General features: G+C 38.0%; 1 long non-coding RNA gene across 1 annotated transcript in view; it reads left to right on the forward strand.

Moving 5' to 3' along the window:
* Positions 1 to 2592: 2592 nt before the first annotated feature.
* Positions 2593 to 12943, forward strand: part of LOC135299130 (uncharacterized) — a 78420-nt gene continuing 68069 nt past the window's right edge. Inside the window, exons 1-2 of the long non-coding RNA XR_010361174.1 lie at positions 2593 to 2790; positions 3291 to 3330. This is a non-coding gene — a long non-coding RNA (uncharacterized LOC135299130). The remainder of the gene's footprint in view (positions 2791 to 3290; positions 3331 to 12943) is intronic.

Consider the following 12943-nt stretch of genomic DNA (forward strand, 5'->3'; position numbering starts at 1 on the left):
AATATTTTGAAGCATTTAGTTCACATTCATTTTGCTTATACCAACAGGATAATTTCTACCTCTGTGCAATGTATATGCCCATAATGATTTGTTTACAATGAGGTTACGACGAGGCAATGTGAAGAGACACAATGGGAATAATAGCTGTGTGGAGACAACAGGCCCTATCCATACAATCTTTCAGCTGTCATCTGTGTTCAAGTTCAAGGAATGTATCTCAATTATTTTCACATCATACTTTTCCAAAGAATGTTTTCCCTTTAGAAAGCTGCTGATCAAAATAACCAAAAGATAAAAATCAAGTTGTGCAATCATTTCCAGTTACAGCTTCTTTTTCCCCCCCAGTCTTTAATATTTCAAAACCTTGCTTTGAAAAACTAAAGAGCAAGCAAACAAAAGCTACAAAACCCCTTGGAACTTAGATTATATGTATGTGGAATATCTAATAATAAAATTAAGAACTGTGCAAATCCCTAAATACCTTTTAATTATTATTTGATTAAAAAAATTAAAGAGAATCTGGATATCTATGCCCTTATGTTTCCACCTTGAAATTATGTGAAGGGAGAAATATGTTGTGTCTCAAACCAGCCTTCCTGCTGGGCTACAGAGATACAAATACAACTGGATGAGATGATTACCCTCTGCATCACCCTAATCTAATGTTTTACAAGTCATCAAATCCAGGTATTTAAGCACCTGTTTGGCCCTTATCCTAGGTATCTGTAGAGAGGAGGAGAGATTAAATATATGCTGAACTGACTGTCTGTCTCCCATTGTGATTAAAAAGACATAACTGCCAGAGTCCATTTTCCACTCTGGTTTCAAAACCCATGAATTCAGTGGAATCACTCTGGATTATAAATGTCATCCTTGGGAGTAGAAAATGACCTTGTGTCCCTTTTCTTTCCACCACAAAGATCCTCTTTCCAGCTTTCCCATGTTGAGCAAGGACAAATTGGCACATGCTACCACTGCACATTTCCCTCCCAATTACCCATTTCCTCTCCTCTGTGCATTTTTGAAACAATGTGTCATGTTCTGAAACCTCACATACCTGAAACATTTGGAAACACTGAGCTCTGGATGCATCTGGTTATTAGATTTGAGATGGCTGCCCCTTCTGCGAGTAAAACCCTCACAACTGCCATAGGAAATTCCATTAAATTTTTCTCCTCTATGTTAAAATTTTGCCTCAAATATTTTACTGCTTTATTTATTTATTAATAAGTTTTGTAGTAGTCATGAAAAACACTACAGAAACTTAAATAAAAAATGTTATTTTTAGGACAAGGATATAAAACAGTCTTCCAGGTGAGAACATACATCCTCCACAGCTAAATTCAGTGGCAGAGTTTGCCATCCACTGTGGTGAATGCTCAGTGGCAGGTTATAGCCTTTGGGAAGCAGAACTATAGATGGATAGAAATAATGTTTTTCTGTATACTTTTACTGTGAAAATTTGTATGTGGCCATATGATCAGCAAACAGCTTATTGTAAATTTGTAGTGTGAACAGCTTGATAAACCCATTGGTTGACTTCAGCCTACTGATGTGTGACATCAAACTGACACACAGAAGGGCTCTTAGTATAAGCTTCATCCTCTGTTTTTAGGAACTAGTAGAACACTGTCTTTAGAAATGTCTTGACTCTCCTCTACTTGCTTGGAATAACATTTTTCCCATACCAGCAGAGTGTAAATGCTGGTTGCTAACTTAAATGCTGAGTAGCCTTGCTAGAGCTAGTAAACAAATTGAGCCTCATCAATTGCATGTCATCAAATTCTCTGTGTTCTTCTTTGTGTCTTCTATCAAGAGGCGTTCTTTCTTCTCTGAATTTTAAGCATCACACTATTACCACTTTGGATAAAAAGTCCCATCCAACCCATTAAAAGTTATTAAAAAATTATCAAGCATTGACTTATATATAATGTCTTCTGTTTATAATTTTTTTCCTTCAGTTAACAAAAATTTACTTTTTTTTTATATAAGGCAGATTTTACAAATTGTTATAAATAGAATTACCTTATTTTTACATTTTGCTGTCTGAAAAAAAATCTCAGTTTATTAATTCATTAGGTTGTAAGCTGGGGATCAGGTAAGTGATAGCTAAGGTAATAATTTGTGAGGAACTAATCTCCGGTTACAGCAATGGCAGCTTTTATTAACTATGAGCCAAAAGGCTAAGGATATGTCTGAACTAACTTGGATGGTGCTGTGCCTGCCTGTGACAAGCTGTGAATTTAGGGCTGAAATAAGTTTAAGGATAGTGGCAGAATGAGGAAACAGTTCACAGGAAGGGATGGAAGAGGTGTACTAAAATCTTGCACTACTTCTGTATCTATAGAGTATTACAGACTTTAATATTACAGACTTAGCTGAGTGGATGTCCTATTGAGGAGAATGGAAATATTTACACAGTTGGTGATTGTACTGTATCAGTATGTTGCTGAATTAGTCTTGAACATATTTAGGAAAAAAAAACCTAATTATTATCACCCTGGAAGTCTATTTACACTTGCTACCTTTTCTCATGGCCTAATGCCCAACAGCTGCACTAACAAGAGACATTATCAGCCCTAATTGTCCTTCACCTCCCTCCCTGGAAGGGACCAATCTGCTGACAGAGCCAGTGTAGTGTTTCATTTTAAAGGGCATTGGTTAGCTTAAATAGTGGGGTTTTGCTAACTTGGCTCTTTTAGACTGAAATTAATTAGGGTGCTTGCCAACCTTCACCCCTTAGGCCAGCTGCTTATGGGCTCCATGTGTGTTCACATCCTGAAGCACAGTGTAAGTAATATCCATGAGTCAATAGCAAACAAAAACTGAATTAGATAAAGGATATATTTTGAATATTAATTATAGTAATAACAAATATAATTGGGTAGCACAGTGGCCAAATAACAGGCAAAAGTCTATTAAATGCATTTTTTGTTGCTACACACAGTGAAAAGTATTGCAACAAGACCAGTAAAGCAAGCAAATGTGTTAACAAGGAGAACCAGTAATTTAGCCCCCTCAGCTGTCAAATCTGGATTATTCATGCAGAAGTTATTATGTATTAAAATATTTTTCTTTATGCATAAAATTAAGCCCTTGCTAGATTGTTAAAATGGCTAGACAGAAAAATGCCAGCTGTAGCCAGTTCTTGTACAACTTGGTATTTGTAACTGGTATTGGGGCTTAAAGGATCTTCCTCAGTTCCATGATGTGGAAGCTGGATTTTGAAAGCAGAGGACACTTCCTTTTCTGGGAATAGTAAGGATTTTTTTCCTGTTTTTTCTTTCCAGTGAAGAGCCTGTTTGTCTCTCATGTGCACTGGCAGATGGGGTGAGTGTGAAAACATTCATTTTTTATTTTTGCACTCAATGTTCACTGCAGCATATGGTAGCCAAGAAAGGAGTGAGTAGAAGGTGAGAGTGCTCAGTGACAGAGTGGCCTCCTGGAGAACCTGGTGGCCAGGGCCTCTCATGCAATGTGTTCCTTTGTAGTTTTCTCTGTGTTATAAGTTAACCTTTGCATTCTGGACCCGGGTCAGTTTGTGTCTTAAAAGAACTCTTCCAGAAAAGATAAATCTTACCCTAAATTCAGGGGACATATGCTTCAGAGGTCTAGGTCAGGGTGTAAAAGCTCAGATTCTTAAACTGGATTGAGGCTGGAGTGTTCAAAGTGGTGGGGCATTGCTCAGCACTCAGTCGTTGCAAGACTTGGAGATGGCCAAGCTCCACTTATGCAAAAATCTAAATGTCTCCTGTTCTTAATTTGGGTGTGCTGTTCCTCCAGCAGTGGTCACAGCTGGGGAATTCAGCAACCATTACCCAGTAATGCAGGGGAGGATATGTAGCTGCTATCAGCTCACACGGAGTGGTGAGCTGTGGGAAACACGAGTCTCCCAAACTTTTCTTAGAAGAGGACTGGGAAACTGCCATGCATCTGCCTGGAGCAGTGACTCATGGCTTGGGGTGCGTGGTAAGAGAACCCTGTAACTGTGGTGCGGAGCAGTCCTTTGCCTGCACAAATTGGACTCTGCCTCCCTGCCATCCCAGGACTTGTCAGTGCAGTTTAGCCACTGTCCTTGTCTCGATAACAGTTTAATTAATTACTGAAAGTGGCATCAGAAAGATTGGGATTGTTCCCCTCTCCTCCATCCCGGATTGTTCCAGAGCAGGGTAGTTGTGCTACTGTCAGGGATGAGATTTCACTTCCCCTTCACGGGAGGACCAGTGAATCCAAATCACCTGTTGCTGCATGAGAACAGTTGACATTCCTAAAGCTTTCAGTGGATGAACCTGCCAAAGACACTGAGAATCAGCAAGCGGCTGCTTTTGGAATAGTGCTTTTCCAATGATGCTGAATCTCTCATTAGCACCAGTCGCAGGTTCCTTGGGATTGAGTATCATGGAGGAAATCTGTTCTGCTTTGAGAAAAAAATGCATTGAGGAAAGCCAGCTAAGGGGAAAATTCAGGTTCTTTAGATGATGCAAACCCTGGGAAACAGAATTACAATATATACTGCATACACTAGATGGCAATGTAATACCTGCATAAAGAGGTTACCCCCGGATTCAATAAAAAGTGTTTTCTGGTAGGTATTGCGAGCTCTTTCAAAGTAATAACTTTACCTTAACTCTCTTACAGTGACCAAATATTCTAACAAGGGGTAAAACACAGGACCAATTTGGATCAGTAAAGGACCACTGAATTAGTGTCTTGCTTGTTCTCATTAGTTTAATAATTTTCAGAAAAGTGTATTTATTTGTCACAGAGCTTAATAATTATTTCAGAATGTAAACTCTGTTAGTATGTTGTTCGACCTTTGCTAGGTTTTCATCTCCTATCCTGGTTTGACCCCAGCTCAAATAGCTTTGAAACATCCTTCCCGTATATTCCCTTTAGAATACTTTAGACACTGCAGATGTTCCCTTTTCATTTCCTCTTTTTTTTGTCTGATGAGAAAAAGCCTGTGTAATAGCTTGGTAATGTTTCTGGGACATAAGGAAGCTCTGTTGCATGTATAACTCAGGTTCACCTCCTTCTCAGACTTTGCTGTGCCTCTCTGGATATAGGCAAGGTGTGAATAAACCTGTGATACTATTTGATTTAATACATACTGTACTGTACTTTAGCTTTTCATCTATTTAGGTGATTGCCTCATTCATCTAGAACCAGTGCTGAATATTCAGTAAGGCTTTGTACTATAGTGAGAAAATTCTTCTCAACTGTTTTGTGGTTTTTTTTGTTTTGGGTAGTTTTGATTTTTTTTTTTTTTTCCCATTGTTATCACTTATTTGTATCATATTACTGTTTAAATAAAATTTAAGGGACATCCACTCTCCTGAGCTTATAGCAGACATTCTAATTGATTCTTTTATAGCACTCCTGTCATTAAGAATCAAACAGGGAAATTGTGTTGCAGCTTTTGAATGATAACAGAAAAAGTTAATACTGCAATTCTAACATGTTGACCTCTTAATCTAAATTTAGATTCAATTCATCCCCTTTGCAGTTAGTTTTGTTGTGCAATCATAATTGAATGCTTCTTAGTGAAATTCTTGATGTTGTTTTCAGTCAATGAAAGATTATTGGGACATTCCATGTGGTTTTCTTCAGTATTTGTGGTGTCTGTGCATGAAGAGCTGCAGTAACAGAAGGCAACCATCAGTAATTCCACATGACCCTCAAGAATCCACCATGTCAAATATCAGGCTATATCCCAAGTAGCTGCTGAACTTTGTTTTTCAGGTTTTCATTTCCTATCTCCCAATTAATTCTTCTAGTATTTCCGCCCCCCCACCCACGCAGAACAGTCCCTCTCTCTCTCTGCTTATTATTTTTATTATTTCCATTCTGCCTTTTTTATTTACCTTTTCCTTCCTCCTATCTCACTGTATAGAACATACAGGGAATGGGAACTTAATATATTGATTTAAAGGGAATTAACAGAAATATTTAGATTTTTTTTTTAATCCTGGCTTTGTTTGGTATTACTATTTCTTTATACCTATGCTTTGACCCTGTCATCATTTTTTTTTTTTTAATCAACAGGGCAGGTGAATGTAAAAATACACATTGAAATACAGCAATGTGCAACACTGCCCTTCATACATGGCTAATCATGGTCTTCTCTTTATCCTGACTGTACCTGTCATGCCATCATACATGGTATGCACGATGGTATGACAGGCTGGAAAGGGCCTTAAAGATAATCTAATTCCAACCCCCCTGACATGGACAGGGACACCTTCCACTGGACCAGGTTGCTTAAAGCCACATACAACCTGGCCTTGAACACTTCCAGGGATGGGGCATCTTCCTTCTTGTGATCTAATGTGATGAAAGCTCCTGTGCCATGCTTCCTTCCTTACCCACTTTTCCAGCTAGCACCTGCTCTTGCAGTTGAGATTGACAGTGGACTAATCCTTGAACAGGGACTCCAATTACAAACCAGCATGAGTTTGTGTTGTGCTGCAGTATTTCTTCCCTCAGGGCTTTCTTTTAAGGTGAGGCAGAAAGTGAAAACTGAATTAATGCATTAATTTATGGAAAATGCTTTCCATATCTTGGTAGTATGGCCTTACATAAAAGTCGGCTGAAAATTCTCTGTGAAATCCTTTTGGTGTTTTTGATTGCTGAAGGGACCACAGAATAAATTCCTTCCTTCCTAATGCTGCACATACCATTGGGAATCTTTCATTGGAGACATTTTATTATTGTCATATTTTCAGCGAGTTAAAAATACAATTTTTAAAAGCCTATTATGTATATATTAAAAATATCTCTGCTTTGACTACAGCTGGTTAGAGAATGTATTTTAGCATCTGTTATTTGGTTTATGTTTTGATTTGACTCTGACAGAAAGTTGTTTTTCCTTTTGGTTTCTGAGTGAGAGATTATGTTAGTAGCCTTGGGTAAAAGATGTCTTCATACCTGCATATGGAGTAGAAGATGACTATATTAAAGGGATTAATTTTACATAATTAAGTTTTTTACACAACTGAACACCAGTCTTTGCTTGGGTGTAGAAAAGCAAGGCAACATATGCGAACTGATTGATTCACTCTATAATTTTGGAGCTATAATCTTATGTCATCAGAATATTCTGTATCAGACAAATTTCCTTGCCTTAGAAGCTACTGCACAGTTCCAGGTGTTGTAAAAGAGCAGAAGACATTCCAGATGTTATTGTATTTTAACATATAAAGAATGTGTATTAGGTAAGGAAGGAAGGGTCAGTGTAATTGGTTTAGCCTCCAGACATAAGTCTTTTATATAACTAATTTTCACAGCTCTTACTAGCAAATTCTGCAAAGTGGTTTCTTAAGGAAGAGGGGGAAAACTTGCCTCACTGGTAAACTGATTTGATTCCAGAATTACTGACTTATTGAGATAAAAATGAAAACTTTTATGTGTCACTCTTTGATTAAAAATTCCCAAGATAAATCAAAAGTAAGAATCATCTAATAATTAGATGGATTAATGAAATGCTAAAATAACTGTTTTGCAGTGGAATGTCAGCCTGTCTCTGTGGCACTTACAGAATCTCAGCCCATTTAGTGCTTTACAATTTCCAGCTGAAAGTTTGTTTTCATTTTGCTGTTATTTACAGTTCTTTATGTGAAACATAACAAATCTGATGTGAATTGTCTTTGTTGTAAGTTAGATAGTCATACTCTGGTGATGATTTCAGTAGCATGTATGTGTTTTCTGTTTAGGCTGGATTTACACTGGCTCATCAAGTGCTGGGGTTGGTTGTATTTTCCTTCAAGTTCAAAGCCTTCCTCATGAAGGTTTTTATTCAATTATGAGGTTCTATTGTCTAAAATGAAAATGGTTGTAGAGGTAGTTCCCACTGCAAATCTTCTGCATCTTTTGTCTAGTTACAATGTTCAGATTGGACAGCTTTCCTATCTGACTCTCTGTTTTCCAGATTAAAATGCATTAACTGTGGAGTGAGTTAAAAAACTAATCTTGGCCAATTTAGCAAGAAATGCCCAAAGTACTTAAGGTGTTTTGCAGACCTCTTAAGCTGAGTGGATGCAGCAGCTGACTGGAATTCCCGGAGAGAAAAGCCATGTGACTGTTACCTTGAAAGCAAGACATGTCCAAAAAATCTAAGTGGTATTAATTTTCATGTCCACATTTCCAATTATTTGACCTGTGTGTTTTGGGAAAAAACTCTTGCAACCCTTTGTTGAGCAATTGTTTCTTTAAGCATTTGCGTTTGCCTTGACGTCTTGGCTTATTCAGGGAGCCTGCTTTGGGAATGAGCTCATCAAAAGCCATGGTATCTGGAAGCCAGACTTCCATTAAGTGTGCCTGAGGACACTACGTGGGCTGTGAAGCAGTATGGAGAGTTTTGAACCTTTTTCCAATACGATTCTTAAAAACACCCACCTTGTTGAGCTGGTGGTGGTAATGGTTATGCTCTCAAAGTGAAAGAGGCATTCAGGATTATCTTAAAAATCTCATTGGCAATCATTGGCAATCTTTGATCTTAGTGCCTTAAACACAAGAGAGAAAAGGATGAAACAAAAAAAAAACCAAACCAAACCTCCTGCCCACCAACACAGAGAGTTTCTTTTTTTCAGTATCCAAATATATGGCTGTTTTCTCAAGTATAAAAATTCTTTTATGTTTTTGTATGTGTAGTACAGTAATAGATAGAAACAAAAGTTTATTGAAAGTACATCATGCTGATGTTGCATGCTGAATTCCCTCTCCCTCAACCTAAGCAATGGCTGTGTTTATGCCGCACAGAAAGCGAAACTGGCCTTGTTCTGAAGAGGCACAGTCAGCATGCTTGCTAATTCTGTCGGTGGAAGGAAATCAAAATGCAAAGAAAAATAATTAGAGATGGTAAAAATAACAAAATATTAAATTTTTGCTCAAGTTGTGATGTGATATGGATGAATTAGGTGAAAAGAGCAATTTTTTTCTTGCTTGCTTTTTTATTTCCTCTCTAAGAAACCACATATGAGGTCTGCTGGTAGCTGAAATATCTGTAGGATTATGAAAAATTTGAGAAGAGGAGATAATTTGAGTATTTGTAAAGCTCTAGGTAATTAAACTACTTTGAATCTGTTGAAGACAGAGTAGTGAGTATACAAACATTTCTCATTGCATTTCAGAACTCTCTTCTGGTATCTTGTACAGATTCATTGCAATAATTAGATGAGAAAGAAGCAGTTGCCATTGCAGCCAACTACTGTTGAGAAATTAAACAAAAGTCTGGGGAAGATGAGATAACCTGGCAAGGGAGCTCGGGGTTTAGGAAGAAGTTTCTGGTGGATGATAAGGCAGTGATATTGCAAACTCAAGAAGGAAAAAAAAGTGGGTTTAAATTTGCAATAGATTATTATATGGGAAGGATAAAGGTTGGGAGATATTTGAGAAGGGAACAACAGAGGTAGTGAGTTTAGGGGTGGAGGAGGTACTAGCTGAGGAGGGAAAATGGAGACCAGATTTTCAAGGCAGAGAAAGAACTTGGGAACTTAGACCAACAACAAATTCAAGATTAGAGGCAGCAGTGTAAGCACAGATCTGACAAGATGATGAAGGGAAGAAGGGGCAGCCTGTGCTCATTCTGGCATGTGCTGAGCTCTTCTGGCAAACCTGCCATGCTGGTTTGTGAAACAAAGCATGGCGCAGCATCGAGGGTTTGGGGATGGGTAAGTGTCAGCTCCTGGTACGCTGATCCTCAAAGAATGCAGTCACAATATTAGCTATTAATATTATCACTTCTGTGAAGGACTGCGTGCAGCAAACAAGCTCGGGAGGAAGCCAGGGTAGCAACCCTTCAGGTAGCAGAGTGCGGAGCTGCCTAACTCAAGCAAACGCCTCTTCAGACAGATCTTGTTTGCACTTCAACTGGCTTCTGATGTTGCTCGAGGCTGTATCCTACTGAACTTGAATTGTGTAAGGCAAAAAAAAAAAAAAGTGGAAAATCTCCAATTCAGAGTGCTGAGAGAGCGTTTACAGGAAGTGGTTAATGGGAGTGCAAGGTCTGGTGATTAAAAAGCTTGCTGCAGCCTCTTGTCTTTGATCTTACCACGCTGCTTGTCCCCATCGATCATTCCAATTTATTGCCCTATCTATGCACATTTGCTCTTTGTGGGACTATTTACACAGTCCATCCTCATCAGATTATCAGGTGATTTACGCCCTGTCCACACAAAACCAATTCACAATGGGTGATCCCATTGATGTGCAAGTGGGTTTTATACAATTCAGTTGTCACAGAAGTAAATTGCACTGCCATAAGCTCACAGGTTTATAGTGTGTGTGTGCACAAATGTGGATTAAGGGGTTGGCAGAATATCAATTATATTGATGTGGATTGCTATACAGAGCAAACTTTCAAAATACAAAGAAATTTAGATAGGAAATATTCCAAGTACTATTTTGCAGCATGATGACCCAGACCAAAACTATACTGAAGCAGATCGTTCCATGGTTTAAAAAACATCTAAATCAGAATATTTTTTAATTGTTAAAAAAAAAAGGAAAAAAACTAAGGAAGTTGTTTAACATTTGGAGTACTGACTTCCCCCCTTCCTCCCCCTCCACCCAACAACTTATAAATAGGGGGAAAATACCTGAAAATATATTATTTTTCAGTAAAGGAATAATTTAGATGAAACACTACAGTAAAAGCATTGTTCCTATTCTCTGCACCCACAAAACTTGAATACTACTAACATACTTCTAAATTTCTCAAGAGCTTAAACTACTATTTAAGTGAAAACTACTATTTTTTTAGTGAAAAGAATCAAGGCCTAAGAGAGGACTCAAAAGAAGTATTGCTGTTACAAGTAAGATAAGGAAATTAAAAAAAAAAAAAAAAAACACAAAAAAAACCCAAAAAGCCACAGAATAACACATGTAGTCACATCAGGGCATCTGCAGTTACCTTTGCCCCTATTTGGATATTGGGGGATGAAGAGCAGCTCTGGAAGCCAGTGGCTGGTGATGGGGATGGCTGGTGGAAGCAGTACTGTCACTTTTCTGTCTCTGGTGTGCTTGTGCTGCTCAGGAGAAAATTTTCTTTTCTGCATTTGAGGGAGGTGCTTCCATGTTTTGTTTTTACATCTACCTGGAAATTGAGAAGAATCTCCCTACCTGGTTTTCTGTTTGCATGGGTACTGCTGTTTAAACCTTGAGGTCTGGTTCATGTGTTTTAAAGCTACTTTGATTCTTTTAATATTGAGTCTTATATTCAAAAGAAGGAGCAATAATGATTAAAAATTAAGTATGGTATGCTGAAAGCAACAAGGTTGAAATGTGATTTCTTTGACACATCAGTTCAGGTTACTTTACCAGACACCCCAGCAACTGGGTACTGATGTTGGATTGGATTAAGCTGATTGATTTTGTGTTTGGGAATTAATGATAAAGATGTAAACATCAGCTCCAATGGTACTATTATGAAATATTCTATGTCATTGCCTCCCTTAGGCAGTGTTCCAACTTATAAAAACAGGGAGTGAGCTATAGGCATTTAGCAGTTGCTAAACTGCTAAACTGGGTGTTTAGCTAGATTTTGAATGAATGCGCAATATTTTGCTCTTTATTTAGTACTCTAGCTCCTAATTTTTTTCCAATAAAAAATATGGGAGGGCAAAAAACCTGCATCTTATAAACTACCAGGAGTAGGATCCTGGCTTTCACGGAGCAGTCTCCAGTAGGAGAAAATAAATTTTCTAATAATGGCATTGCACTTTGTTTCTGTAGACAGCAAATTCAAAGAACACTTAGAGTAAATATTGAGCCATACAATAAGTCTCTTGGGATAGACATTTATTTGAGTCCTGAATGATGTATCACTCTAATAAAGTCAAAGTCAGACAGAACTGAATAAAGGATATCCTTCACCTGCTGCTTGGCCTGTGGCACATCTAGGAGATGAAGTAGTGGATTACATTCACACAGCTAGTGAAAGGTCTTAACAAATGAGAGAATATGCTAAAGAGATAGGGCAGTAGGTCTTGTTTCAATAAGAAACCAACTGTTCCCAAAGTGCTCCTTTTTTTGGGGTCCCTTCCCCCTACGATTAATCCGTATTTGAGACTGTTGACCCAAGTGATCGTTCCCAAATGATTGTCTTTGCTTCCGCTCTGCTTAGTCACTATTATTCTACAGCTGAGGCTCTCTGCTTTCCTCAGGCAGTTCCACTTGTTCTGCTTGTCTCAATAGCTGTTTTTAGAAGACGTGTCTTTAATTAAGCTCAAGAGGAGTTAAACTAAAAATTCCAAGAAAGGTTTTACCACAAAGAATGAAGAACTGCTAAAGTTTAAATGTTGAAACATTTTGGCAGAGATAATAAAGTATGTTCATTACATTTGCTAGGAAGGGGAGACTGGAATGCCACACGCTGAACAATTGCAAAGATTTAACACTTGGGTATAAGAACATTTTAGAAATAAATGTATAAGGTGGTGATTTTCCAAGTGGGACTGAAAGTTAAATTAAAATCAGATCAAGATGCATGAAAAGGTATTGCATACCATTTTAGACTGGTGTTTTGTGATACGCTGACATTATTTTGGCAATACGAAAAGTATCACTTTTATAAGTGAGTTCACACTGCCCTAGTAATTTCAGCCACGGAGCTACAACAACATAACTGGTGAAGAAAGATGAATGTGATTGATTGGATAGAGTGCATGGATTAATAAGTGTCAGAGCAGAGAAAAAATATGCAATGAAGAGAAACGGGGCATGGGAGGAGAAGGAAAACAGGTGTTGTGGCTTACTAGAAGGTTTATGGAATTTGGCACAGAGTATTATCCCATATTTAGTGAAGCTGATGGCAAAGCTCCCGTTAACTTTAATCATCCAGAATCCAGACATTTCCCAGGGTATCCAGAAAAAAAAAAAAATATTGTAGAGGGGCAAAATAATAATGAAAAAATGGGAACTTGGACAACAGCAACAATGCAAGCTT

This window comes from Passer domesticus, chromosome 4, assembly GCF_036417665.1.
Source record: "Passer domesticus isolate bPasDom1 chromosome 4, bPasDom1.hap1, whole genome shotgun sequence".
Classification (NCBI taxonomy): domain Eukaryota; kingdom Metazoa; phylum Chordata; class Aves; order Passeriformes; family Passeridae; genus Passer; species Passer domesticus.